This window comes from Macaca nemestrina, chromosome 15 (genome assembly GCF_043159975.1).
Source record: "Macaca nemestrina isolate mMacNem1 chromosome 15, mMacNem.hap1, whole genome shotgun sequence".
Lineage (NCBI taxonomy): Eukaryota > Metazoa > Chordata > Mammalia > Primates > Cercopithecidae > Macaca > Macaca nemestrina.
In genome coordinates this window covers 55304667-55317619 of record NC_092139.1, presented here as the reverse complement: position 1 = coordinate 55317619, position 12953 = coordinate 55304667, and the positions used below count along the sequence as shown (strand labels likewise).

At 41.1% G+C, this 12953-nt stretch overlaps 1 long non-coding RNA gene across 2 annotated transcripts in view; it reads right to left on the bottom strand.

The window, feature by feature from the left end:
• Positions 1-378: 378 nt before the first annotated feature.
• Positions 379-12953, bottom strand: part of LOC105486786 (uncharacterized) — a 101732-nt gene continuing 89157 nt past the window's right edge. For both annotated transcript variants that reach the window (XR_011613604.1, XR_011613605.1), the window contains one exon: positions 379-3635. This is a non-coding gene — a long non-coding RNA (uncharacterized lncRNA). The remainder of the gene's footprint in view (positions 3636-12953) is intronic.

The window sequence follows — 12953 nt, the reverse complement described above, 5'->3', positions numbered from 1 at the left end:
CTTGGGGCAGTGACCTGGTTACATCAGTAGGACAAAACTGTGTCCTGGCATTGCCCGCTGTCCCTAGTGAACACCTGAGTGAGGCCAGCCCAGGTTAGGATCAAGTGTTCACTGTGGAGTATCAGGGCAGGACAAGGCCATCCCCAACCCCCTGCAAGACTGGCAGCACCTACACATTCAGCCAGTGACTTGGCGGAAGGCATTTTGCTCATGACCAATCCAGATGCCTTGAGATGCCAGGGATGGTCTCCCAGCTGCAGCTGAAGTCAGAGGTGGGTCAGGGGAGACAGGCTGGGCTCCTGGACTTTTGGTGAATTAGGGGAATATTTTCAGTAGAGTGGAAGGACACACCACATTGGAAGGGGCTGTGGTGATATCAAAACAGAGGCATACCTAGAAGCAGAAGGAAGGAATGAGAGCAAGCATCAAGAAAAGATTTCTTTGAGATGCAGACAGCCTGGAGGAAGAAGACCTAGTAGCACAGGAGAATCAGAGAAAGGAGGAGTGTGGTGGACAGCAAGGCATGCTGACTCCATCTCCTTCCACACTTGCAGCCCTGCTGGGGAAAGCACTGCCTCCGGGGGCCTCCAGTCATCAGAGCCTTAGGGTCTGGATCAGAGAGTGTCCCACCCACACTGAAACCCCTCCTAGGCTGTCCCAGGTCCCACGGCTGATTGTTATGGGAGTGGAGAGCTGGCTATCTTGACCAACTCAGGCCAACTCAGAAAGGCCCTCCTGCTGCAGAGCTCCCTATGGAGCTGGCCAAGGCTGTCCTTGGATGGGAATCACAGCTTCAATTCTCCCTCTGCCCTCTCCTGCCTCCTTCCCTCCCCTTCTACAGGTGCTGTCCCCGCTGCTTCATATACAGCCTGCACACTCCATGTCAGAGCCTGATTCCTGAGGACCCTTCTTGTGGCGGGTGGGATCAAGGGCCCATGAGACTGTGGACAGAATAATAGGGACCTATGGGATCTCTGGGGCATGGGTGGAGAGGCCAGACTTCTAAGAGAGGCCTGAGATTCAAGCACCAAGCCATTGGTCCCACCCAGCCCACCAGCTCTGAACGACAACCCACTGAAGATCGACATCCCATGAACCCCATGGTTTGTGTGTGAGCAGCCCTCTTGAACCATCAGACCAGCAGGGTGGCACCTGAATTAGCTCTCAAGCCCCCCAGGCATTGGTAACATTCGTAGACCTGAAATACTTAGAAATAAATGCTGTATGTAATCAATTGTGTGATATTGAGCTGTTCAAGTTTAATTACACTGGAATTACACCCTAGAAGTATGGAATGATCCATGATAATGCCAAAATAATAACAAGGGGAAAATAAGTATAAACAAGACAACTCCACTTAGAATCACATCCAAAACTCACATACCAGGCCTGGGAGCTCCCGATCCATCATTATCAATAAAAGACGGCATAGGACCTGCTCAAGCCAGTTGTCTGATGACGTGGCCCCTACGGAGCAAGTGTTTTGTTTTGTTTTGCTGTGGGTTTTTTTTTGTTTTTTGTTTTTTGTTTTTGAGACAGTCTCACTCTGTCACCAAGGCTGGAGTGCAGTGGTGCCATCTCAGCTCACTGTAAGCTCCGCCTCCCGAGTTCATGCCATCCTCCTGCTTCAGCCTCCCGAGTAGCTGGGACTACAGGTGCCCGCCACCATGCCAGGCTAATTTTTTGTATTTTGAGTAGAGACGTGGTTTCACGATGTTAGCCAGGATAGTCTCTATCTCCTGACCTCATGATCCGCCCTCCTCAGCCTCCCAAAGTGCTGGGATTATAGGCGTGAGCCACTGTGCCTGGCCCAGAGTAAGTTTTTATGCTCCTCTCCAACATCTTCCCTTCCTCTGAGACTGAAGAGCAGGAGGAGAATTTTGGAGAACAGGGATGCTTCCAAGTGAGTTTGTTAAAATGGACCTGCTTTCAACCTCTGGGCACAGGAATCATTTCTTATGCTTTACTATCATTATAGAGGAAGGATAGGATGTAAGATGCTATGCAAAACACAGAATGAGTCTGCTTTTCTTTCTATTAGATTTATGCCCTAAATTTATTAATTCTAAAAATATAAGACATATACAAAAAATTCTCAAATCTGTGATAAAGAGACAAACCTCAGAGGGCAAAGGACATGAACAGGAAATACACCTGAGGAATACAGCTAATGTGCAATGAAGTGTTCTAGCTTACAAACTGAAATAACAATGTGACAGCCTTTTTCTTCTATCGTAACAGCAATACTTTAAAAAGGGACGCAACCCAGTGTCAAGGGTGGAGGGCAAAGGGTACTTTCGTACAATATGATGGGCATGTACTACCTTTCTGGAGATCAGGTTGGCAATATGTGTCCTAAGGAAAGGGTCATTCGTGACCTATAAAGATTTGCCCACAGAGACATTCGTTGCAACACTGTTTGTAGTAGTGAAAACTAAAACCAACTGAAGTGTAATCACAGCATTGGTGAAATCAATCATAGTACATCTAAAACAGAATAATACAATACAATCACAGAAAAAGAATGCAGTATATTTGGGGAGTGGAGGAGAGTAAAATAACAGTGATTAAAAGCGTAGGCTCCAGAATCATACTGCCTGGCTTTAAATCCTACCTGTTCACTCACAGCTGTGTTAATTGCTCTCAGCCTCAGCTTCCTCCTCCATTGGATGAGGACAATCACGGCATCTTCATAGGGTTGTGGCAAGAAGGCAATGAGACAATGCTTGAAAATGCTTGGCAGAGGATTTGACGTAGAGTTAAGTACTCAGTAAGTGTCATATAGTAATAGTAGTAGCACTGGTGTTTACCAACATGGAAAGATTCTCACTGAAGGTAAGTGATTAAAAAGATACATAATGTACTAACTAGAATCAATGGACTGAGAGCTTATTAAACAGAAATAAATGAAAGAGAAAGGATAGCTGAAAATATACTTAAGTCTTGCATGACTGTCAAGTTATGTGGTGAAAACTGTGGAAGCCTTGTGGAACATTTTGGCACAAATAAAATCTTTTGTCTGAGTGATCTAAATGGGGCGCTTTCTCGCTTTTTTGTGTGTTTATTTTTTTTCTGAGACAGTCTCACTCCGTCACCCAGGCTGGAGTTCAGTGGTGCGGTCTCAGCTCACTGCAACTTCTGTCTTCCGGGTTTCAGTGATTCTCCTGCCACAGCCTCCCCCAGTAGCTGGGACTACAGGCACCCACCACTACGCCCAGCTAATTGTTTTTGTATTTTTAGTAGAGACAGGGTTTCACCCTGTTGACCAGGTTGTCTCAAACTCCTGACCTCAAATGATCAGCCCACTTAGGCCTCCCAAAGTGCTGGGATTATAGGCATGAGCCACCGCGCCCAGTCTCTCATTTTTTCTTGACAAAATATTCACTTTGCTATTCTTTGCCTCTGTTGGGGTTTCCTGCTGGTCGGGAGTGGCTTACAGATTCTTAGAGGAATCTGTTGGTGACTCAGGTGAGATTTTCTGGAAGACGTAGTGTCTTAGACAAGCTTCTGATAAACAAGTTCCTTTGAGAAGCCCGTGAATCCGCCTGGCTGAGTAACCAGTGACAGGAGAGAAGACAAACCTGGCAGGCAGTTTCATCCTCCCTGGGGGTCATGAACCTTATATGGGAAACAGCCTGGAGAAGGAAAAAGGAATTTTGGTTAAGAGGATAGCAGAGGAAACTCAAGTTCTTCAAGGTTACTGGCTGAGCTCATGAAGTAAACACCCAGATCTGAATCACTGCGGACAAAGGAAGTCAGTAAGAACACAGCAGAAAGGGTCGGGGGTGAGCACATCATTTTAAAACGAGTCCCAGTGTTTGTGGAGGTGTTGCACAAAGGGTGGAGCTAGACCCTAATTCTACCCTCGCTGGAGCTTTTTTTCATCATCCCAAATCTGCATTTGTAGTATTTTTCTCCCTTTGGGGTGGATATTCTGTTCCCTACCTTCCAGTAGAATTGATAGAAGAAATACACCAATGGTAGTGAAGTCTGTGTGGGAAATGAAGATTGAGGGTTTATCAACATCTTTCCTGTTGTAATGCAAAGTGAACTCCCAAGTTCAGCTGCGCCTGCAACTGCAATCCTGACCCCAGACCTGAACATGAAAGAGATTGTTGATAACGCTTAAAGGAAACTCAAGGTGGCTTGGATACCCCGGGACGTCGTATTGGGTAGGCAGGAGCTTCCAAGAGACCAGGTCAGCAGAAGCATTGCTCCCACATCCTCAGACACTCCTCTACACCCCTGGTTGCAGCAGGGGTCTGCTGAGTGCAAGGGAGCCCTTTGAAGAGATGGGATGGGGCTCCCCATGCGTGTTTGCCTCCTTAGGGTCAATCTGTTCAAAAAATGTTTCCCTATTGCCTACAGTGTGTAAGGAGTTAGCCACCACATACAAGCTTCTCCCACAGGGCTTGCTATCCAGTGGACCTTCCGAGAGTGGTTAAATAGAATGGAACCAAAAGAAATCAGAAACTGCAGCTGGAAACACAAAGTACAGCTCTAAGCCCCAGACAGTGCCAGCTGAGCCAGTGCTATGCCCACCCTTAGGGTTCTCCTTTCCTGAGATTATAGAAACTTCAGGAAAATTTTAGCCTTTGAAATATTCCTGGTTAAACTGATCCCTCTTGGTCTTTGTACCACAAGAGGTGTTTGAACCACAGCATTTCAGCATTAACTTACGGACTGAGTTGAGAACCATGTTTCCTTATTTGAGGCTGCTGGTCAACCCAGGCTCTCTGTTCTGATACTCTTCGATGAACTTGGAGTCAGACAAACCTGAATTTGAGCCCAGGCTCTGCCTAGCAATCTTACCACCTTTCATGTGTCCAGCGTTTCTCCAAGTGTGAACGGGGTCCTGAGAATCTTTCAGGGGGCCTGTGTGGTCTAAAAATATTCATAGTAATATCAAGAAGTTATTTATTTTTTCCATTCTCCTTTTCTCACAAGTGTACAGTGGAGTTTCTCAGAGGCTACAGGAAGTGTGTCATCTCAGCAGATCGAATGCAGAAGCAGTTATGAGAATCCAGCTATCTTCTATTAAGCCAGACATTAAAATAATTTGGGAAAGAAATGTAAAACTGCCACTTCACTCACTTCCCAGCCCTGGTTCTTACCACACTCATTGATTTTTTTTGTTTTGGATAATAGTTATTTTTTAATACAATGAGTCATGCTAATATGTAATGGGATTAATACTCTTACTTTAAAAATGTATAATTAGATTTAATTTTTTTCAGTTAAAAAAATCAGTACATTTGGATAGAGATAACCCACACAAACAAAAACTCCTTGAGGTCCTCAATTTTTAAGAGAGTAATGGGGTCCTGAGACTAAAAAGTTTGAAAACAGCCCACCCTAGTTCATTCATTTTCCCACTCGAATACAGTGGCTTTGTTTCTTATTTCACGGAGACAGCAAAATCAATCAGAAGAAAGGATAACTGGCTGTGCAAGGTGGCTCACGCTTGTAATCCCAGCACTTTAAGAGGCCAAGGCAAGAGCCTAGGAGTTCAAGACCAGCCTGGACAACATAGGGAGACCTTGTCTCTACTAAAAAATAAAAATAAATTAGCTGGGCATGGTGGTGCACACCTGTAGTCCCACCTACTCGGGAGGCTGAGGTCAGAGTTCAACGCTACAGTGAGTTATGATCATACCACTGCACTCCAACCTAGGAGATAGAGTGAGACCCTGTCTCAAAAAAATGAGGGAGAACAGCCTCATATTCCCACCACTAACTTCCCAGCCCGGCTACATCTGTCCCCATGCAGCCTCCTTCCCTCCAGCTCCATACATAAATTGATCCATCTTCTATCCAAATTTAGTTCACCGCTCTTGCCCAGACCCATCTCCTCTACCCCTTCCCAGGGATTCTTCCCTGTAATTCTCTCTCCTACACCATGGATTTCTTCTTGGACTACCCTCAGCAGCATGCAAACATGTTCCAGTTTCTCTGTCTTCAAAAGCTCCTCCCAGGACTCCACATTCTTCTCTACCTACTGAACCATTCCCCCATGTGCCCTCATAACAAAGCTCCTAGACATAGCCTGTTTTGACATCTCCATTGATTCACTTCTCTTTTTCTCTTTAATCCATGCCACTGAGCACATTCTTTGAGGTCATAATGGATCTTATTTTGCCAAATCCAATGGACAATGCCATATCTTTGTCTTATGCAAACTTTGAGCAACATTTGGAATAGTTGGTTACTCCCACCTCCTGAAAACACTTTCTTCACATGTTTCTAAGAACCCACACCCTCCTCGTTCTCCCTACCCTACTGACCACTTCTTCACAGCCCTTTCTCCAGGCTCCTCCTTCTGCACTTCTAAGTGTTAGGGTACCTGAGGCTCAGCCTTGGGCTCTTCTCTTCTCTCTCTACCTCCTTCTCCTGGCGATCTCTGTCCCTTAGTTCCAAACACCATTTCTATGCTGATGACACCCATATGTATATTTCTGCCTCATATATCTTCCCTAAGTTCCAGATGCAGCCATCAATTATCTCCTTAGCATATCAATGTGGTTGTCAAATAGGCATTTAAAACTCAGTATGTCCAAGCAAAACTTTCTTTTTAACCCACCCCAAGCTCCTTCCTCCTGCAGTCTTACCCTCTTGGAATATGGCACAACCATCCACCCAGTGGCTCAGACAAAAAGCCTGGGAGTCATTTTTGACTCCTCTCTACTTCTCACACCCCATATCCAATCCATCAATAAAGCCTGACTGCTTCTTGTCACCCCCATGGCTGACACTCTGTCCAAGCCACCATCATCTTACACAGGGACTACAGCAATATCTCCTAACTGATCTTTCAGCCTTCAGAAGTTCACTTTCTACACCAAAAATCAGAATATATCACTGTACTCGAAGCCCAACCATGGTTTACTTACTATTGTACCTGGAATCACAGAACATGGTACAACTCCAAGGTTTTTGTGGTCTAGTCCATGCCTCCCTCTCCAGCCCTGGTTCTTAACCCATACTCACTCTTGCCATCTACCTTGCCCCTGTGACCTCATCTCCCACCTCCCTGTGCCCCAGACACATTGGTCCTCCTTCTTGCTGTCCTGGAACAAACCAATCTGTTCTTGTTCAATCTGCCAAGAATGTCCTTCCCTATTCTTTCACATGGCTCACTTCTTCACATCATTTAAATGTCACCTGCTCAGAGACCCTTCCCCAAACACTCTAAAAAAATCTCTTCTATTAGTTAGGTTGCATTCAGCTGCAAGTAACTGCTTAAAAAATATAGACATTTAATAATTAAACAATATATACATTTAATAATTAAACAATATAGACATTTAATAATTAACAAGGCCCATAAGAGAAATAAGCAAAAAATTTACATCACCTATGATCACACATTGTAAATAATTTTAGAAATCTCTCCCAGCCTTTTCCCTATGAAAATGTAACTATTTTAAATCTATTTGGGACCATTCTAGAAATATAGTATTATCTCAGATTTTAATTTAATATTAAATGATAAATGTTTTACCAAGTCTTGTGCCAACAAAATCACAAGCTCCTTGAACTGTAGGAAACCTTGGAAATTATTTAGTTCTGGCTCAGCATGCAAACTTTACAAGATGAGGCACCTGAGGGCTGAGTTGTTTGAGTTTCTCCAAAATGTTTTAATACCTCAGTGATTTTCAGTCTGATTAAGCTGAGGGAGAGCCAGAAAGCCTGGACCTATTGGTTGCTTTGTGTGCATAATCAACTAAGGGCATGTGTCTCTTTATCCCACAGAAACTGGGCTGCCAGCAGAGCTCTGCTTATCCCTTAGTGATTTTGCTGACAAATATGTTATCCCTCTATACCTTTCTGTCAACAACTCTCCCTCAGGAGAGGTTCAAGACCTCGATAGGATCTGGGCACCAAAGCAAACCTGTCAGACCAGCATACATTGGGAGACAGCTGCCTGCTCCGCACCCTTCTTGGGGATCTAGGTGTTTTGTCCAGCTGGCACATTTACACTTCAGAGGTGGGAGGGGCACATAGCACAGGGGAGTGTGCCAGGGGAGAGAGCACAGCCAAGCCTTGGGCCATAAGACTGCTCATGGCAAGATGTATCTATGTTCTGTAATGGAATGCCATCACTCTATTTTGGAAACATGATGGCATGGAGCAACTGAAAGACTGTGGGATGGGTTAAAAACCACGTCCATTGCTTTATTGCTATGGAATCTGGAGCAAGTTCCTCTCTGGTCTTTAGTTACCTCCTTGGTAAAGACGGAATCATAGTTCCACCTTGTAGAGTTGTAACACCCCCAACATTTGTGTAGGTACTCAATAAGCAGCAGCTGTTATTAACAAACTTTCTTTTTCTCCTCTGTAACAGTCTAAGACACAGAGTAGGGCCTCAGTTAATATTTGTTGCATAAATATGGGACCCAAGCAAATAAGATCAGATTACATATTTTGAGACTAAACTACTGAGTCTGCAAGAATAACGGTAATAATTGTTGCCTACACATGATTCTAGAAAAGCCAGAAGCCAGGTCTCTTGAAATAGACATTTTCATACCCTCTTATTCTATCAGGATTTCATTTTGTTCCCAAATCATTTTGACTTAATTAGAGAGAATATTTTTTTTTTACTTTATTTGCCTCCAAAGAATCAAAATAAATAGTACTCTTTCAGATTTTCTAAGTCATTATCTTATCATATAATACAATTGATTAAGTTCTTTTCTTCACTACAAAAGTGACAGTTAATTATAGAAAATTTGAGAAGTACAAAAAAGAAAAAAGGGGCGAAAGTATCACCAATAGCTACAGAAATGTCACCATATTTTCATGCACACTTAGTCAATTGTGATCCTACATTATATCCAATTTTATCTTCTGGCTTTTCTCCTTAACATGATGAAATGTAGTTTTCCAAAATATTCCCCTATTGTTCATTCTGTTACCAATTGTTCACAATTTTAAATAATGCAAAATGAATATAATTCTTAATTATATGCTGCAGTCAGGGAAACATTTCTTAAGCTAAGTTCCTAGAAGTGAAATTATTATTTTAAAAAATACAAACATTCTTTGGTACATACTATTAAAAAGTATTCAAAAATTATTGGAGAAATTTATAATCTTTCACCAGTCCTGGATATTCTTATGATAATTGGGAAGAAATATTTCATTTTAAAAATTATAATCTATTTTTTCCCAATGAGGCTGAATGGCATAAAATATTAAATAACAGTATTTTCTCTTTGGTGAATTATCACATTTTGCTTTTGCCCATGAATTTTTGTGGGTGTGGTGTGATTTTTATTAAATTATATGACACTATATGTATTTTTTTTACTATACTTGAAGTTCTAGGGTACGTGTGCACAACGTGCATGTTTATTACATATGTATACACGTGCCACATTGGTGTGCTGCACCCATTAACTCGTCATTTACATTAGGTATATCTCCTAATGCTATCCCTCCCCCCATTCCCCCTCCCTACAATAGGACCCGGTGTATAATGTTCCCCTTCCTGTGTCTAAGTGTTCTCGTTGTTCAATTCCCACCTATGTGTGAGAACATGCGGTGTTTGGTTTTTTGTCCTTGCGATAGTTTGCTGAGAATGATGATTTCCAGCTTCATCCATGTCCCTACAAAGGACATGAACTCATCCTTTTTTATGGCTGCATAGTATTCCATGGTGTATATGTGCCACATTTTCTTAATCCAGTCTATCATTGATGGACATTTGGGTTGGTTCCAAGTCTTTGCTATTGTGAATAGTGCCACAATAAACATACGTGTGCATGTGATATGACACTATATTTTAAGGATTAACGTTTTGTCAAATGTTATAATTTTTAAATGTCTTTCTGGATGCATTTTTATTTTGTTTATACACCCTTTTGGAAATTAAAGGGGTTTTAATTTCTGTTTGGACAATTTCTATTAATATTCTCATTTACGAGTTTCTTATTGGATTTATCCTTTGAATTACCTTTCCCATTTAAAGATCAGATAAACACTCACTATTATATTTTTAAATGTTTTAATCATTTATGTTTTTTGTGGATAGGGTTTGCTTTTACTATTTTTTAATTGTGGTGAAATATATATGATCAATATGATATATGTATGATCAATGGTATATTGCCATTTTACCATTTTTAAGTGTATAATTCAGTGCCATTAATTACATTAGAATGTTGTACAACCATCGCCACTATTTCCAAAACTTTTTAACTCACCCAAACAGAAACTCTGTACCCAGTAAAAAACAACTCCTCAGCCCCCAGTCCCTGTGACCTCTAACCTATGTTCGTCTCTATGAGCTGCCTATTCTACATACTTCGTATAAGTGGAGTCATGCAATATTTTTCCTTCTATGTCTAGCTTATTTTACTTTGCATAACGTTTTCAAGGCTTATCCATATTATATAGAGCATGTCAGAATTTCCTTTCTTTTATGGCTGAAGGTGTTTCAGTGCCATTAATTATGTGTATACCATATTTGTTTATCCATTCATCCATTGATGAACACTTGGTTCATTTCCACCTTTTGGCTATTGTGAATAATGCTACTATGAACACAGGTGTACAAATATCTGTCTTAGTTCCTGCTTTCAATTGATATGTAGATATACTGAGAAGTAGACTTACTGAATTAAGTAGTAATTCTATGTTTAATTTTTTTTTAGTAACTGCATGCTGTTTTCCACAGTGGCTGCACCATTTTACATTTCCATCAGCAATGCACAGTGCTCCAATTTATCCACATCTGGGCCAACACTTGTTTTGTTTTGTTTTTTTATAATAGCCATCCTAATGAGTGTGAAGTGGTATCTCATTGTGGTTTTGATTTGCATTTCCCTGATCATTAGTGATATTGAGTGTTTTCTTATATGCTTGTTGGCTATTGGTATGTATTCTTTTGAGAATTGCCCATTCTTGCCCTTAGCCCATGTATTGATGGGATTTTGTTGTTGTTGTTGTTGTTGTTGTTGTTGTTGTTGATTTGAGTTCATTGTAGATTCTAGATATTAGTCCTTTGTCAGATGGATAGATTGTGAAGATTCTTTCCCACTCTGTAGGTTATCTGTAATTACTCTACTGACTATTCCTTTTGCCATGCAAAAGCTCTTTAGTTTAAGTTCCTGCAATTTGTCTTTGTTTTTATTGCATTTGCTTTTGGGTTCTTGGTCATGAAATCCTTGCCTAAACCAATGTCTAGAAGGGTTTTTCCAATGTTATCTTCTAGAATTTTTACAGTTTTGGGTCTTAGATTTAAGTCCTTAATCCATCTTGAGTTGGTTTTTGTATAAAGTGAGAAGAGAGGATCCAGTTTTATTCTCCTACATATGGCTAGCCCATTACCCCAGCACTATTTGTTGAAAAGGGTATCCTTTCCCCACTTTACATTTTTGTTTGCTTTGTTGAAGATCTGTTGATGTAAACATTTGAGTTTATTTCTGGATTCTCTGTTCCGTTCCATTGGTCTATGTGCCTATTTGTGTAAGCACCATGCAGTTTTGGTGACTATGGTCTTATATAGTATAGTTTGAAATCAGGTAGTATGATGCCTCCAGATTTTTTTTTCTTAGTCTTGCTTTTGCTATATGGGCTCTTTTTTGGTTCCATATGAATTTTAGAATTGTTTTTTCTAATTCTGTGAAGAATTATGGTGATATTTTGATGGGAATGTGTTGAATTTGTAGACTGCTTTTGGCAATATGGTCATTTTCACAAAATTGATTCTCCCCATCCATGAGCATGGGACATGTTTGCATTTGTTTGTGTCCTCTATAAGTTCTCTCAGCAGTGTTTTGTAGTTTTCCTTGTAGAGGTCTTTTACTTCCTTGATTAGGTATATTCCTACTTTTTTTTGTTTTGTTTTGCAGCTATTATAAAAGGGGTTGAGTTCTTGATTTGATTTTCAGCTTGGTCGCTATTGGTGTATAGAAGAGCTACTGGTTTTCGTATATTAATTTTGTATCCAGAAACTTTGCTGAATTCTTTTATCAGTTCTAGGAGCTTTCTAGAGGAGACTTATGGTTTTCTAGGTAAACAATCATATCACTGGCAAACAGTGACAGTTTGACTTCCTTTTTACTGATTTGGATGCCCTTATTTCTTTCTCTTGCCTGATTGCTGTGGCTAGGACTTCCAGTAATACGTTGAAGAAGAGTGGTGAGAGTGGGCATTCTTGTTTTGTTCCAGTTTTCAGAGGGAATGCTTTCAACTTTTCCCCATTCAGTATTATGCTGGCTGTGGGTTTGTCATAGAGGCTTTTATTATATTGAGATATGCCCGTTGTATTCGATTTTGCTGAGAGTTATAATCATTAAGGTTGCTGGGTTTTGTTGAATGCCTTTTCTGCATCTATTGAGATGATCGTGTAATTTTTGTTTTTAGTTCTGTTTATGTGGTGTATCACATTTATTGACTTATGTATGTTAAACCATCCCTGCATCCCTGGTATGAAACCCACTTGATCATGGTGGATTATCTTTTTGATATGTTGTTGGATTTGGTTAGCTAGCATTTTGTTAAGGATTTTTGCATCTATGTTCATCAGGAATATTGGATTGTAGTTTTCTTTTTTGGTTATGTCCTTTCCTGGTTTTGGTATTATTACGGGACCCCAACACTTACTCAAAGGTAGCCTTTGGGTCAGGGTTTCTGCACTATAGTCCCTTCTGTGGTAGCCAGAAATATGTCACAGGACTCCAACACTTACCCAAAAGTAGCATTTAGGAAGGGAGTTTCCACACTATAGTCCCTTCTGTAGTTGCCAGAAGGATGTTATAGGAAAGGGGTCCTGATCCAGACCCCAAGAGAGGGCTTTTGGATCTCACTCAAGAAAGAATTCAGGGCAAGTCCTCGGTGCAAAGTAAAAACAAGTTTATTAAGAAAGTAAAGTGGTGAAAGTACAGCTACTCCATACACAGAGTAGGACACTCCTGAAAGTAAGAGATAGAACACATCCACCCTAG